The sequence below is a fragment of the Engystomops pustulosus genome, chromosome 2 (assembly GCF_040894005.1).
Source record: "Engystomops pustulosus chromosome 2, aEngPut4.maternal, whole genome shotgun sequence".
In the NCBI taxonomy this organism is placed as follows: domain Eukaryota; kingdom Metazoa; phylum Chordata; class Amphibia; order Anura; family Leptodactylidae; genus Engystomops; species Engystomops pustulosus.
In genome coordinates, this window is record NC_092412.1 from 536,052 (window position 1) to 550,618 (window position 14,567).

The following is a 14,567-nucleotide window of genomic DNA, read 5'->3' on the forward strand; positions in this document are numbered from 1 at the left end:
GAGTGTACAGGCAGGAGAGTGTACAGGCAGGAGAGTGTACAGGCAGGAGAGAGTACAGGCAGGAGAGAGTACAGGCAGGACAGTGTACAGGCCGCAAAGAGCACAGGCAGGAGAGAGCACAGGCAGGAGAGTGTACAGGCAGGAGAGTGTACAGGCCGCAAACAGCACAGGCAGGAGAGAGCACAGGCAGGAGAGAGTACAGGCAGGAGAGAGTACAGGCAGGAGAGAGAACAGGCAGGAGAGAGAACAGGCAGGAGAGAGTACAGGCCGCAAAGAGCACAGGCAGGAGAGTGTACAGGCAGGAGAGAGCACAGGCAGGAGAGTGAACAGGCAGGAGAGAGTACAGGCAGGAGAGTGTACAGGCAGGAGAGTGTACAGGCAGCAGAGAGTACAGGCAGGAGAGTGTACAGGCAGGAGAGTGTACAGGCAGGAGAGAGTACAGGCAGGAGAGAGTACAGGCAGGAGAGTGTACAGGCCGCAAAGAGCACAGGCAGGAGAGAGCACAGGCAGGAGAGTATACAGGCAGGAGAGAGTACAGGCAGGAGAGAGTACAGGCAGGAGAGTGTACAGGCCGCAAACAGCACAGGCAGGAGAGAGCACAGGCAGGAGAGAGTACAGGCAGGAGAGAGTACAGGCAGGAGAGAGAACAGGCAGGAGAGAGAACAGGCAGGAGAGAGTACAGGCCGCAAAGAGCACAGGCAGGAGAGTGTACAGGCAGGAGAGAGCACAGGCAGGAGAGTGTACAGGCAGGAGAGTGTACAGGCAGCAGAGAGTATAGGCAGGAGAGAGTACAGGCGGGAAAGAGCACAGGCAGGAGAGAGTACAGGCAGAAGAGAGTACAGGCAGCAGAGAGTACAGGCAGGAGAATGTACAGGCAGGAGAGAGTACAGGCAGGAGAGAGTACAGGCAGCAGAGAGTACAGGCAGGAGAGTGTACAGGCAGGAGAGAGCACAGGCAGGAGAGAGCACAGGCAGGAGAGAGTACAGGCAGCAGAGAGTACAGGCAGGAGAGAGTACAGGCCGCAAAGAGCACAGGCAGGAGAGTGTACAGGCAGGAGAGAGTACAGGCAGCAGAGAGTACGGGCAGGAGAGAGTACAGGCCGCAAAGAGCACAGGCAGGAGAGTGTACAGGCAGGAGAGAGCACAGGCAGGAGAGAGTACAGGCAGGAGAGAGTACAGGCCGGAGAGAGCACAGGCAGGAGAGAGCACAGGCAGGAGAGAGTACAGGCAGCAGAGAGTACAGGCAGGAGAGTGTACAGGCAGGAGAGAGTACAGGCAGGAGAGAGTACAGACAGGAGAGAGCACAGGCAGGAGAGTGTACAGGCAGGAGAGAGTACAGGCAGGAGAGTGTACAGGCAGGAGAGAGTACAGGCAGGAGAGTGTACAGGCAGGAGAGAGTACAGGCAGGAGAGTGTACAGGCAGGAGAGTGTACAGGCAGGAGAGAGTACAGGCAGGAGAAAGTACAGGCAGGAGAGTGTACAGGCAGAAGAGTGTACAGGCAGGAGAGAGTACAGGCAGGAGAGTGTACAGGCAGGAGAGTGTACAGGCAGGAGAGTGTACAGGCAGGAGAGTGTACAGGCAGGAGAGTGTACAGGCAGCAGAGAGTACAGGCAGCAGAGAGTACAGGCAGGAGAGAGTACAGGCAGGAGAGTGTACAGGCAGGAGAGTGTACAGGCAGGAGAGAGTACAGGCAGGAGAGTGTACAGGCAGGAGAGTGTACAGGAAGGAGAGTGTACAGGAAGGAGAGTGTACAGGAAGGAGAAAGTGCAGGCAGGAGAGAGTACAGGCAGGAGAGAGTACAGGCAGGAGAGAGTACAGGCAGCAGAGAGTACAGGGAGGAGAGTGTACAGGCAGGAGAGTGTACAGGCAGGAGAGAGTACAGGCAGGAGAGTGTACAGGCAGGAGAGTGTACAGGCAGGAGAGTGTACAGGCAGCAGAGAGTACAGGCAGCAGAGAGTACAGGCAGCAGAGAGTACAGGCAGGAGAGTGTACAGGCAGGAGAGTGTACAGGCAGGAGAGAGTACAGGGAGGAGAGAGTACAGGCAGGAGAGAAAACAGGCAGGACAGAGTACAGGCAGGACAGAGTACAGGCAGGAGAGAGTACAGGCAGGAGAGAGTACAGGCAGGAGAGTGTACAGGGATTAGAGAGTACAGGCAGCAGAGAGTACAGGTAGCAGAGAGTACGGGTAGCAGAGAGTACAGGCAGCAGAGAAAACAGGGAGGAGAGTGTTCAGGCAGGAGAAAGTACAGGCAGCAAAGAGTGTATAGACAGGAGAGAGTACAGGCAGGAGAGTGTACAGGGATTAGAGAGTACAGGCAGGAGAGATGGACAGATGGTGATCTGACCTGATGACGTGGTCCCTGCTCTCTGCTAAGCCGACACTTCTCTGAAAAGGATTTCCTCCCGATGTCTGCTCTGGGGAAGCCTAGGAGATGTAGTGACCATATATGGATAGAGATCTGAGCCTGATGACGTGGTCCCTGCTCTCTCCGCTATGCCGACACTTCTCTGAAAAGGATTCCCTGCCCGATGTCTGCTCTGGGGAACCCTAGGAGATGCAGTGACCATATATGGACAGATGCTGATCTGAAGCTGATGACGTGGTCCCTGCTCTCCGCTAACCCGACACTTCTCTGAAAAGGATTCCCTGCCCGATGTCTGCTCTGGGGAACCCTAGGAGATGCAGTGACCATATATGGACAGATGCTGATCTGACCTGATGACGGGGTCCCTGCTTTCCGCTAAGCCCGACACTTCTCTGAAAAGGATTCCCTGCCCGATGTCTGCTCTGGGGAACCCTAGGAGATGCAGTGACCATATATGGACAGATGGTGATCTGAGCTGATGACGTGGTCCCTGCTCTCCGCTAAGCCCGACACTTCTCTGAAAAGGATTCCCTCCCGATGTCTGCTCTGGGGAACCCTAGGAGATGCAGTGACCATATATGGACAGATGCTGATCTGAAGCTGATGACGTGGTCCCTGCTCTCCGCTAAGCCCGACACTTCTCTGAAAAGGATTCCCTGCCCGATGTCTGCTCTGGGGAACCCTAGGAGATGCAGTGACCATATATGGACAGATGGTGATCTGACCTGATGACGTGGTCCCTGCTCTCCGCTAAGCCCGACACTTCTCTGAAAAGGATTCCCTGCCTGATGTCTGCTCTGGGGAACCCTAGGAGATGCAGTGACCATATATGGACAGATGCTGATCTGAAGCTGATGACGTGGTCCCTGCTCTCTCTGCTAAGCCCGACACTTCTCTGAAAAGGATTCCCTGCCCGATGTCTGCTCTGGGGAACCCTAGGAGATGCAGCGACCATATATGGACAGATACTGATCTGAGCTGATGACGTGGTCCCTGCTCTCTCTGCTAAGCCGACACTTCTCTGAAAAGGATTCCCTGCCCGATGTCTGCTCTGGGGAACCCTAGGAGATGCAGTGACCATATATGGACAGATGGTGATCTGACCTGATGACGTGGTCCCTGCTCTCCGCTAAGCCGACACTTCTCTGAAAATGATTCCCTCCCGATGTCTGCTCTGGGGAACCCTAGGAGATGCAGTGACCATATATGGACAGATGGTGATCTGAAGCTGATGACGGGGTCCCTGCTCTGCGCTAAGCCGACACTTCTGTGAAAAGGATTCCCTGCCCGATGTCTGCTCTGGGGAACCCTAGGAGATGTAGTGACCATATATGGACAGATGGTGATCTGACCTGATGACGTGGTCCCTGCTCTCTGCTAAGCCGACACTTCTCTGAAAAGGATTCCCTCCCGATGTCTGCTCTGGGGAACCCTAGGAGATGCAGAGACCATATATGGACAGATGCTGATCTGACCTGATGACGTGGTCCCTGCTCTCCGCTAAGCTGACACTTCTCTGAAAAAGGTTTCCCTCCCGATGTCTGCTCTGAGGAACCCTAGGAGATGCAGTGACCATATATGGACAGATGCTGATCTGAGCTGATGACGTGGTCCCTGCTCTCCGCTTAGCTGACACTTCTCTGAAAAGGATTCCCTGCCCGATGTCTGCTCTGGGGAAGCCTAGGAGATGCAGGGACCATATATGGACAGATGCTGATCTGAGCCTGATAACGTGGTCCCTGCTCTCTGCTACGCCGACACTTCTCTGAAAAGGATTCCCTCCCTATGTCTGCTCTGGGGAACCCTAGGAGATGCAGTGACCATATATGGACAGATGCTGATCTGACCTGATGACGTGGTCCCTGCTCTCTGCTAAGCCGACACTTCTCTGAAAAGGATTCCCTCCCGATGTCTGCTCTGGGGAACCCTAGGAGATGCAGAGACCATATATGGACAGATGCTGATCTGACCTGATGACGTGGTCCCTGCTCTCCGCTAAGCTGACACTTCTATGAAAAAGGTTTCCCTGCCCGATGTCTACTCTGGGGAAGCCTAGGAGATGCAGGGACCATATATGGACAGATGCTGATCTGAGCCTGATAACGTGGTCCCTGCTCTCTGCTAAGCCGACACTTCTCTGAAAAGGATTCCCTCCCTATGTCTGCTCTGGGGAACCCTAGGAGATGCAGTGACCATATATGGACAGATGCTGATCTGACCTGATGACGTGGTCCCTGCTCTCTCCGCTAAGCCCGACACTTCTCTGAAAAGGATTCCCTGCCCGATGTCTGCTCTGGGGAACCCTAGGAGATGCAGTGACCATATATGGACAGATGCTGATCTGAGCTGATGACGTGGTCCCTGCTCTGCGCTAAGCCGACACTTCTCTGAAAAGGATTCCCTGCCCGATGTCTGCTCTGGGGAACCCTAGGAGATGCAGTGACCATATATGGACAGATGCTGATCTGAACCTGATGACGTGGTCCCTGCTCTCTGCTAAGCCCTACACTTCTCTGAAAAGGATTCCCTCCCGATGTCTGCTCTGGGGATCCCTAGGAGATGCAGTGACCATATATGGATAGAGATCTGCACCTGATGATGTGGTCCCTGCTCTGCGCTAAGCCGACACTTCTCTGAAAAGGATTCCCTGCCCGATGTCTGCTCTGGGGAACCCTAGGAGATGCAGTGACCATATATGAACAGATGCTGATCTGAACCTGATGACGTGGTCCCTGCTCTCTGCTAAGCCCTACACTTCTCTGAAAAGGATTCCCTGCCCGATGTCTGCTCTGGGGAACCCTAGGAGATGCAGTGACCATATATGGACAGATGCTGATCTGAGCTGATGACGTGGTCCCTGCTCTGCGCTAAGCCGACACTTCTCTGAAAAGGATTCCCTGCCCGATGTCTGCTCTGGGGAACCCTAGGAGATGCAGTGACCATATATGGACAGATGCTGATCTGAACCTGATGACGTGGTCCCTGCTCTCCGCTAAGCCCGACACTTCTCTGAAAAGGATTCCCTGCCCGATGTCTGCTCTGGGGAACCCTAGGAGATGCAGTGACCATATATGGACAGATGCTGATCTGAACCTGATGACGTGGTCCCTGCTCTCCGCTAAGCCCGACACTTCTCTGAAAAGGATTCCCTGCCCGATGTCTGCTCTGGGGAACCCTAGGAGATGCAGTGACCATATATGGACAGATGCTGATCTGACCTGATGACGTGGTCCCTGCTCTCCGCTAAGCCGACACTTCTCTGAAAAGGATTCCCTGCCCGATGTCTGCTCTGGGGAACCCTAGGAGATGCAGTGACCATATATGGACAGATGCTGATCTGAAGCTGATGACGTGGTCCCTGCTCTCCGCTAACCCGACACTTCTCTGAAAAGGATTCCCTCCCGATGTCTGCTCTGGGGAACCCTAGGAGATGCACTGACCATATATGGACAGATGCTGATCTGACCTGATGACGTGGTCCCTGCTCTCCGCTAAGCCCGACACTTCTCTGAAAAGGATTCCCTGCCCGATGTCTGCTCTGGGGAACCCTAGGAGATGCAGTGACCATATATGGATAGATGGTGATCTGAAGCTGATGACGTGGTCCCTGCTCTCCGCTAAGCCGACACTTCTCTGAAAAGGATTCCCTCCCGATGTCTGCTCTGGGGAACCCTAGGAGATGCAGTGACCATATATGGACAGATGGTGATCTGAAGCTGATGACGGGGTCCCTGCTCTCTGCTAAGCCTGACACTTCTCTGAAAAGGATTCCCTGCCCGATGTCTGCTCTGGGGAAGCCTAGGAGATGCAGTGACCATATATGGACAGATGCTGATCTGAAGCTGATGACGTGGTCCCTGCTCTGCGCTAAGCCGACACTTCTGTGAAAAGGATTCCCTCCCGATGTCTGCTCTGGGGAACCCTAGGAGATGTAGTGACTATATATGGACAGATGGTGATCTGACCTGATGACGTGGTCCCTGCTCTCTGCTAAGCCGACACTTCTCTGAAAAGGATTCCCTCCCGATGTCTGCTCTGGGGAACCCTAGGAGATGCAGAGACCATATATGGACAGATGCTGATCTGACCTGATGACGTGGTCCCTGCTCTCCGCTAAGCTGACACTTCTCTGAAAAGGATTCCCTCCCGATGTCTGCTCTGGGGAACCCTAGGAGATTCAGTGACCATATATGGACAGATGCTGATCTGAGCTGATGACGTGGTCCCTGCTCTCCGCTAAGCTGACACTTCTCTGAAAAGGATTCCCTGCCCGATGTCTGCTCTGGGGAAGCCTAGGAGATGCAGGGACCATATATGGACAGATGCTGATCTGAGCCTGATAACGTGGTCCCTGCTCTCTGCTAAGCCGACACTTCTCTGAAAAGGATTCCTTCCCTATGTCTGCTCTGGGGAACCCTAGGAGATGCAGTGACCATATATGGACAGATGCTGATCTGACCTGATGACGTGGTCCCTGCTCTCTCCGCTAAGCCCGACACTTCTCTGAAAAGGATTCCCTGCCCGATGTCTGCTCTGGGGAACCCTAGGAGATGCAGTGACCATATATGGACAGATGCTGATCTGAAGCTGATGACGTGGTCCCTGCTCTCCGCTAAGCCCGACACTTCTCTGAAAAGGATTCCCTCCCGATGTCTGCTCTGGGGAACCCTAGGAGATGCAGTGACCATATATGGACAGATGCTGATCTGAGCTGATGACGTGGTCCCTGCTCTGCGCTAAGCCGACACTTCTCTGAAAAGGATTCCCTGCCCGATGTCTGCTCTGGGAAACCCTAGGAGATGCAGTGACCATATATGGACAGATGCTGATCTGAACCTGATGACGTGGCCCCTGCTCTCTGCTAAGCCCTACACTTCTCTGAAAAGGATTCCCTCCCGATGTCTGCTCTGGGGATCCCTAGGAGATGCAGTGACCATATATGGATAGAGATCTGCACCTGATGATGTGGTCCCTGCTCTGCGCTAAGCCGACACTTCTCTGAAAAGGATTCCCTGCCCGATGTCTGCTCTGGGGAACCCTAGGAGATGCAGTGACCATATATGGATAGAGATCTGCACCTGATGATGTGGTCCCTGCTCTGCGCTAAGCCGACACTTCTCTGAAAAGGATTCCCTGCCCGATGTCTGCTCTGGGGATCCCTAGGAGATGCAGTGACCATATATGGATAGAGATCTGCACCTGATGATGTGGTCCCTGCTCTGCGCTAAGCCGACACTTCTCTGAAAAGGATTCCCTGCCCGATGTCTGCTCTGGGGAACCCTAGGAGATGCAGTGACCATATATGGACAGATGCTGATCTGAACCTGATGACGTGGTCCCTGCTCTCTGCTAAGCCCTACACTTCTCTGAAAAGGATTCCCTGCCCGATGTCTGCTCTGGGGAACCCTAGGAGATGCAGTGACCATATATGGACAGATGCTGATCTGAGCTGATGACGTGGTCCCTGCTCTGCGCTAAGCCGACACTTCTCTGAAAAGGATTCCCTGCCCGATGTCTGCTCTGGGGAACCCTAGGAGATGCAGTGACCATATATGGACAGATGCTGATCTGAACCTGATGACGTGGTCCCTGCTCTCCGCTAAGCCCGACACTTCTCTGAAAAGGATTCCCTGCCCGATGTCTGCTCTGGGGAACCCTAGGAGATGCAGTGACCATATATGGACAGATGCTGATCTGAACCTGATGACGTGGTCCCTGCTCTCCGCTAAGCCCGACACTTCTCTGAAAAGGATTCCCTGCCCGATGTCTGCTCTGGGGAACCCTAGGAGATGCAGTGACCATATATGGACAGATGCTGATCTGACCTGATGACGTGGTCCCTGCTCTCCGCTAAGCCGACACTTCTCTGAAAAGGATTCCCTGCCCGATGTCTGCTCTGGGGAACCCTAGGAGATGCAGTGACCATATATGGACAGATGCTGATCTGAAGCTGATGACGTGGTCCCTGCTCTCCGCTAACCCGACACTTCTCTGAAAAGGATTCCCTCCCGATGTCTGCTCTGGGGAACCCTAGGAGATGCACTGACCATATATGGACAGATGCTGATCTGACCTGATGACGTGGTCCCTGCTCTCCGCTAAGCCCGACACTTCTCTGAAAAGGATTCCCTGCCCGATGTCTGCTCTGGGGAACCCTAGGAGATGCAGTGACCATATATGGATAGATGGTGATCTGAAGCTGATGACGTGGTCCCTGCTCTCCGCTAACCCGACACTTCTCTGAAAAGGATTCCCTCCCGATGTCTGCTCTGGGGAACCCTAGGAGATGCAGTGACCATATATGGACAGATGGTGATCTGAAGCTGATGACGGGGTCCCTGCTCTCCGCTAAGCCTGACACTTCTCTGAAAAGGATTCCCTGCCCGATGTCTGCTCTGGGGAAGCCTAGGAGATGCAGTGACCATATATGGACAGATGGTGATCTGACCTGATGACGTGGTCCCTGCTCTCTGCTAAGCCGACACTTCTCTGAAAAGGATTCCCTCCCGATGTCTGCTCTGGGGAACCCTAGGAGATGCAGAGACCTTATATGGACAGATGCTGATCTGACCTGATGACGTGGTCCCTGCTCTCCGCTAAGCTGACACTTCTCTGAAAAGGATTCCCTCCCGATGTCTGCTCTGGGGAACCCTAGGAGATTCAGTGACCATATATGGACAGATGCTGATCTGAGCTGATGACGTGGTCCCTGCTCTCCGCTAAGCTGACACTTCTCTGAAAAGGATTCCCTGCCCGATGTCTGCTCTGGGGAAGCCTAGGAGATGCAGGGACCATATATGGACAGATGCTGATCTGAGCCTGATAACGTGGTCCCTGCTCTCTGCTAAGCCGACACTTCTCTGAAAAGGATTCCCTCCCTATGTCTGCTCTGGGGAACCCTAGGAGATGCAGTGACCATATATGGACAGATGCTGATCTGACCTGATGACGTGGTCCCTGCTCTCTCCGCTAAGCCCGACACTTCTCTGAAAAGGATTCCCTGCCCGATGTCTGCTCTGGGGAACCCTAGGAGATGCAGTGACCATATATGGACAGATGCTGATCTGAAGCTGATGACGTGGTCCCTGCTCTCCGCTAAGCCCGACACTTCTCTGAAAAGGATTCCCTCCCGATGTCTGCTCTGGGGAACCCTAGGAGATGCAGTGACCATATATGGACAGATGCTGATCTGAGCTGATGACGTGGTCCCTGCTCTGCGCTAAGCCGACGCTTCTCTGAAAAGGATTCCCTGCCCGATGTATGCTCTGGGGAAACCTTGGAGATGCAGTGACCATATATGGACAGATGCTGATCTGAACCTGATGACGTGGCCCCTGCTCTCTGCTAAGCCCTACACTTCTCTGAAAAGGATTCCCTCCCGATGTCTGCTCTGGGGATCCCTAGGAGATGCAGTGACCATATATGGATAGAGATCTGCACCTGATGATGTGGTCCCTGCTCTGCGCTAAGCCGACACTTCTCTGAAAAGGATTCCCTGCCCGATGTCTGCTCTGGGGAACCCTAGGAGATGCAGTGACCATATATGGATAGAGATCTGCACCTGATGATGTGGTCCCTGCTCTGCGCTAAGCCGACACTTCTCTGAAAAGGATTCCCTGCCCGATGTCTGCTCTGGGGAACCCTAGGAGATGCAGTGACCATATATGGATAGAGATCTGCACCTGATGATGTGGTCCCTGCTCTGCGCTAAGCCGACACTTCTCTGAAAAGGATTCCCTGCCCGATGTCTGCTCTGGGGAACCCTTGGAGATGCAGTGACCATATATGGACAGATGCTGATCTGACCTGATGACGTGGTCCCTGCTCTCCGCTAAGCCCGACACTTCTCTGAAAAGGATTCCCTCCCGATGTCTGCTCTGGGGAACCCTAGGAGATGCAGTGACCATATATGGACAGATGCTGATCTGAATCTGATGACGTGGTCCCTGCTCTCTGCTAAGCCCGACACTTCTCTGAAAAGGATTCCCTGCCCGATGTCTGCTCTGGGGAACCCTAGGAGATGCAGTGACCATATATGGACAGATGCTGATCTGAGCTGATGACGTGGTCCCTGCTCTCCGCTAAGCCGACACTTCTCTGAAAAGGATTCCCTGCCCGATGTCTGCTCTGGGGAACCCTAGGAGATGCAGTGACCATATATGGACAGATGGTGATCTGAAGCTGATGACGGGGTCCCTGCTCTCCGCTAAGCCCGACACTTCTCTGAAAAGGATTCCCTGCCCGATGTCTGCTCTGGGGAAGCCTAGGAGATGCAGTGACCATATATGGACAGATGCTGATCTGAAGCTGATGACGTGGTCCCTGCTCTGCGCTAAGCCGACACTTCTGTGAAAAGGATTCCCTCCCGATGTCTGCTCTGGGGAACCCTAGGAGATGTAGTGACCATATATGGACAGATGGTGATCTGACCTGATGACGTGGTCCCTGCTCTCTGCTAAGCCGACACTTCTCTGAAAAGGATTCCCTCCCGATGTCTGCTCTGGGGAACCCTAGGAGATGCAGAGACCATATATGGACAGATGCTGATCTGACCTGATGACGTGGTCCCTGCTCTCCGCTAAGCTGACACTTCTCTGAAAAAGGTTTCCCTCCCGATGTCTGCTCTGAGGAACCCTAGGAGATGCAGTGACCATATATGGACAGATGCTGATCTGAGCTGATGACGTGGTCCCTGCTCTCCGCTTAGCTGACACTTCTCTGAAAAGAATTCCCTGCCCGATGTCTGCTCTGGGGAAGCCTAGGAGATGCAGGGACCATATATGGACAGATGCTGATCTGAGCCTGATAACGTGGTCCCTGCTCTCTGCTAAGCCGACACTTCTCTGAAAAGGATTCCCTGCCCGATGTCTGCTCTGGGGAACCCTAGGAGATGCAGTGACCATATATGGACAGATGCTGATCTGAAGCTGATGACGTGGTCCCTGCTCTCCGCTAAGCCCGACACTTCTCTGAAAAGGATTCCCTCCCGATGTCTGCTCTGGGGAACCCTAGGAGATGCAGTGACCATATATGGACAGATGCTGATCTGAGCTGATGACGTGGTCCCTGCTCTGCGCTAAGCCGACACTTCTCTGAAAAGGATTCCCTGCCCGATGTCTGCTCTGGGGAACCCTAGGAGATGCAGTGACCATATATGGACAGATGCTGATCTGAACCTGATGACGTGGTCCCTGCTCTCTGCTAAGCCCTACACTTCTCTGAAAAGGATTCCCTCCCGATGTCTGCTCTGGGGATCCCTAGGAGATGCAGTGACCATATATGGATAGAGATCTGCACCTGATGATGTGGTCCCTGCTCTGCGCTAAGCCGACACTTCTCTGAAAAGGATTCCCTGCCCGATGTCTGCTCTGGGGAACCCTAGGAGATGCAGTGACCATATATGGATAGAGATCTGCACCTGATGTGGTCCCTGCTCTGCGCTAAGCCGACACTTCTCTGAAAAGGATTCCCTGCCCGATGTCTGCTCTGGGGAACCCTAGGAGATGCAGTGACCATATATGGATAGAGATCTGCACCTGATGATGTGGTCCCTGCTCTGCGCTAAGCCGACACTTCTCTGAAAAGGATTCCCTGCCCGATGTCTGCTCTGGGGAACCCTAGGAGATGCAATGACCATATATGGACAGATGCTGATCTGACCTGATGACGTGGTCCCTGCTCTCCGCTAAGCCCGACACTTCTCTGAAAAGGATTCCCTCCCGATGTCTGCTCTGGGGAACCCTAGGAGATGCAGTGACCATATATGGACAGATGCTGATCTGAATCTGATGACGTGGTCCCTGCTCTCTGCTAAGCCCGACACTTCTCTGAAAAGGATTCCCTGCCCGATGTCTGCTCTGGGGAACCCTAGGAGATGCAGTGACCATATATGGACAGATGCTGATCTGAGCTGATGACGTGGTCCCTGCTCTCCGCTAAGCCGACACTTCTCTGAAAAGGATTCCCTGCCCGATGTCTGCTCTGGGGAACCCTAGGAGATGCAGTGACCATATATGGACAGATGCTGATCTGACCTGATGACGTGGTCCCTGCTCTCCGCTAAGCCCGACACTTCTCTGAAAAGGATTCCCTCCCGATGTCTGCTCTGGGGAACCCTAGGAGATGCAGTGACCATATATGGACAGATGCTGATCTGAATCTGATGACGTGGTCCCTGCTCTCTGCTAAGCCCGACACTTCTCTGAAAAGGATTCCCTGCCCGATGTCTGCTCTGGGGAACCCTAGGAGATGCAGTGACCATATATGGACAGATGCTGATCTGACCTGATGACGTGGTCCCTGCTCTCCGCTAACCCGACACTTCTCTGAAAAGGATTCCCTGCCCGATGTCTGCTCTGGGGAACCCTAGGAGATGCAGTGACTATATATGGACAGAAGCTGATCTGAAGCTGATGACGTGGTCCCTGCTCTCCGCTAACCCGACACTTCTCTGAAAAGGATTCCCTGCCCGATGTCTGCTCTGGGGAACCCTAGGAGATGCAGTGACCATTCATGGACAGATGCTGATCTGACCTGATGACGTGGTCCCTGCTCTCCGCTAAGCCCGACACTTCTCTGAAAAGGATTCCCTCCCGATGTCTGCTCTGGGGAACCCTAGGAGATGCAGTGACCATATATGGACAGATGCTGATCTGAATCTGATGACGTGGTCCCTGCTCTCTGCTAAGCCCGACACTTCTCTGAAAAGGATTCCCTGCCCGATGTCTGTTTTGGGGAACCCTAGGAGATGCAGTGACCATATATGGACAGATGCTGATCTGAGCTGATGACGTGGTCCCTGCTCTCCGCTAAGCCGACACTTCTCTGAAAAGGATTCCCTGCCTGATGTCTGCTCTGGGGAACCCTAGGAGATGCAGTGACCATATATGGACAGATGCTGATCTGAGCTGATGACGTCTCTGCTCTCTCCGCTAAGCCCGACACTTCTCTGTAAAGGATTCCCTGCCCGATGTCTGCTCTGGGGAAGCCTAGGAGATGCAGTGACCATATATGGACAGATGCTGATCTGAACCTGATGATGTGGTCCCTGCTCTCCGCTAAGCCGACACTTCTCTGAAAAGGATTCCCTGCCCGATGTCTGCTCTGGGGAAGCCTAGGAGATGCAGTGACCATATATGGACAGATGCTGATCTGAAGCTGATGATGTGGTCCCTGCTCTCCGCTAAGCCGACACTTCTCTGAAAAGGATTCCCTCCCGATGTCTGCTCTGGGGAACCCTAGGAGATGCAGTGACCATATATGGACAGATCTGATCTGACCTGATGACATGGTCCCTGCTCTCCGCTAAGCCGACACTTCTCTGAAAAGGATTCCCTGCCCGATGTCTGCTCTGGGGAACCCTAGGAGATGCAGTGACCATATATGGACAGATACTGATCTGACCTGATGACGTGGTCTCTGCTCTCTCCGCTAAGCCGACACTTCTCTGAAAAGGATTCCCTCCCGATGTCTGTAGAAGCCATTCTGTACTGTGAGTTCAGACTTTCAAAGTATTTACTATGCGGACACAGCGCCGGGACACAGCGGGACCTGGGGGGAGAATCCGTGACAATCTCATAGCTGCCCGTGACGCGGGGCAGAGGTACGAAAAACGGGAAAGTCCCATCAAAATCGGGACGGTTGGGAGCTATGGACACAGAACCATCACACAACGATCAGACTACAAGATGTCTCCATTATGAAGCAGTACAGTCCTCCACCGCCAGAGGGAGAGTCACCAAAGAGCCGCTCTAGCCCTTACATCTCTCTATGGTGCTGCAGTCCTCCAGCACTGGGCGGCGCTCTAGCTCTCTCATCTCTCTATGGTGCTACAGTCCTCCACCACTGGGCGGCGCTCTAGCACTCTCATCTCTCTATGGTGCTCCAGTCTTCCACCACTGGGCGGCGCTGTGCCGTACACGGAGCCGCTCTAGCCCTCTCATCTCTCTATGGTGCTGCAGTCCTCCAGGTCTGGGCGGCGCTTTAGCCCTCTCATCTCTCTATGGTGCTGCAGTCCTCCAGCACTGGGCGGCGCTCTAGCTCTCTCATCTCTCTATGGTGCTACAGTCCTCCACCACTGGGCGGCGCTCTAGCCCTCTCATCTCTCTATGGTGCTCCAGTCTTCCACCACTGGGCGGCGCTGTGCCGTACACGGAGCCGCTCTAGCCCTCTCATCTCTCTATGGTGCTGCAGTCCTCCAC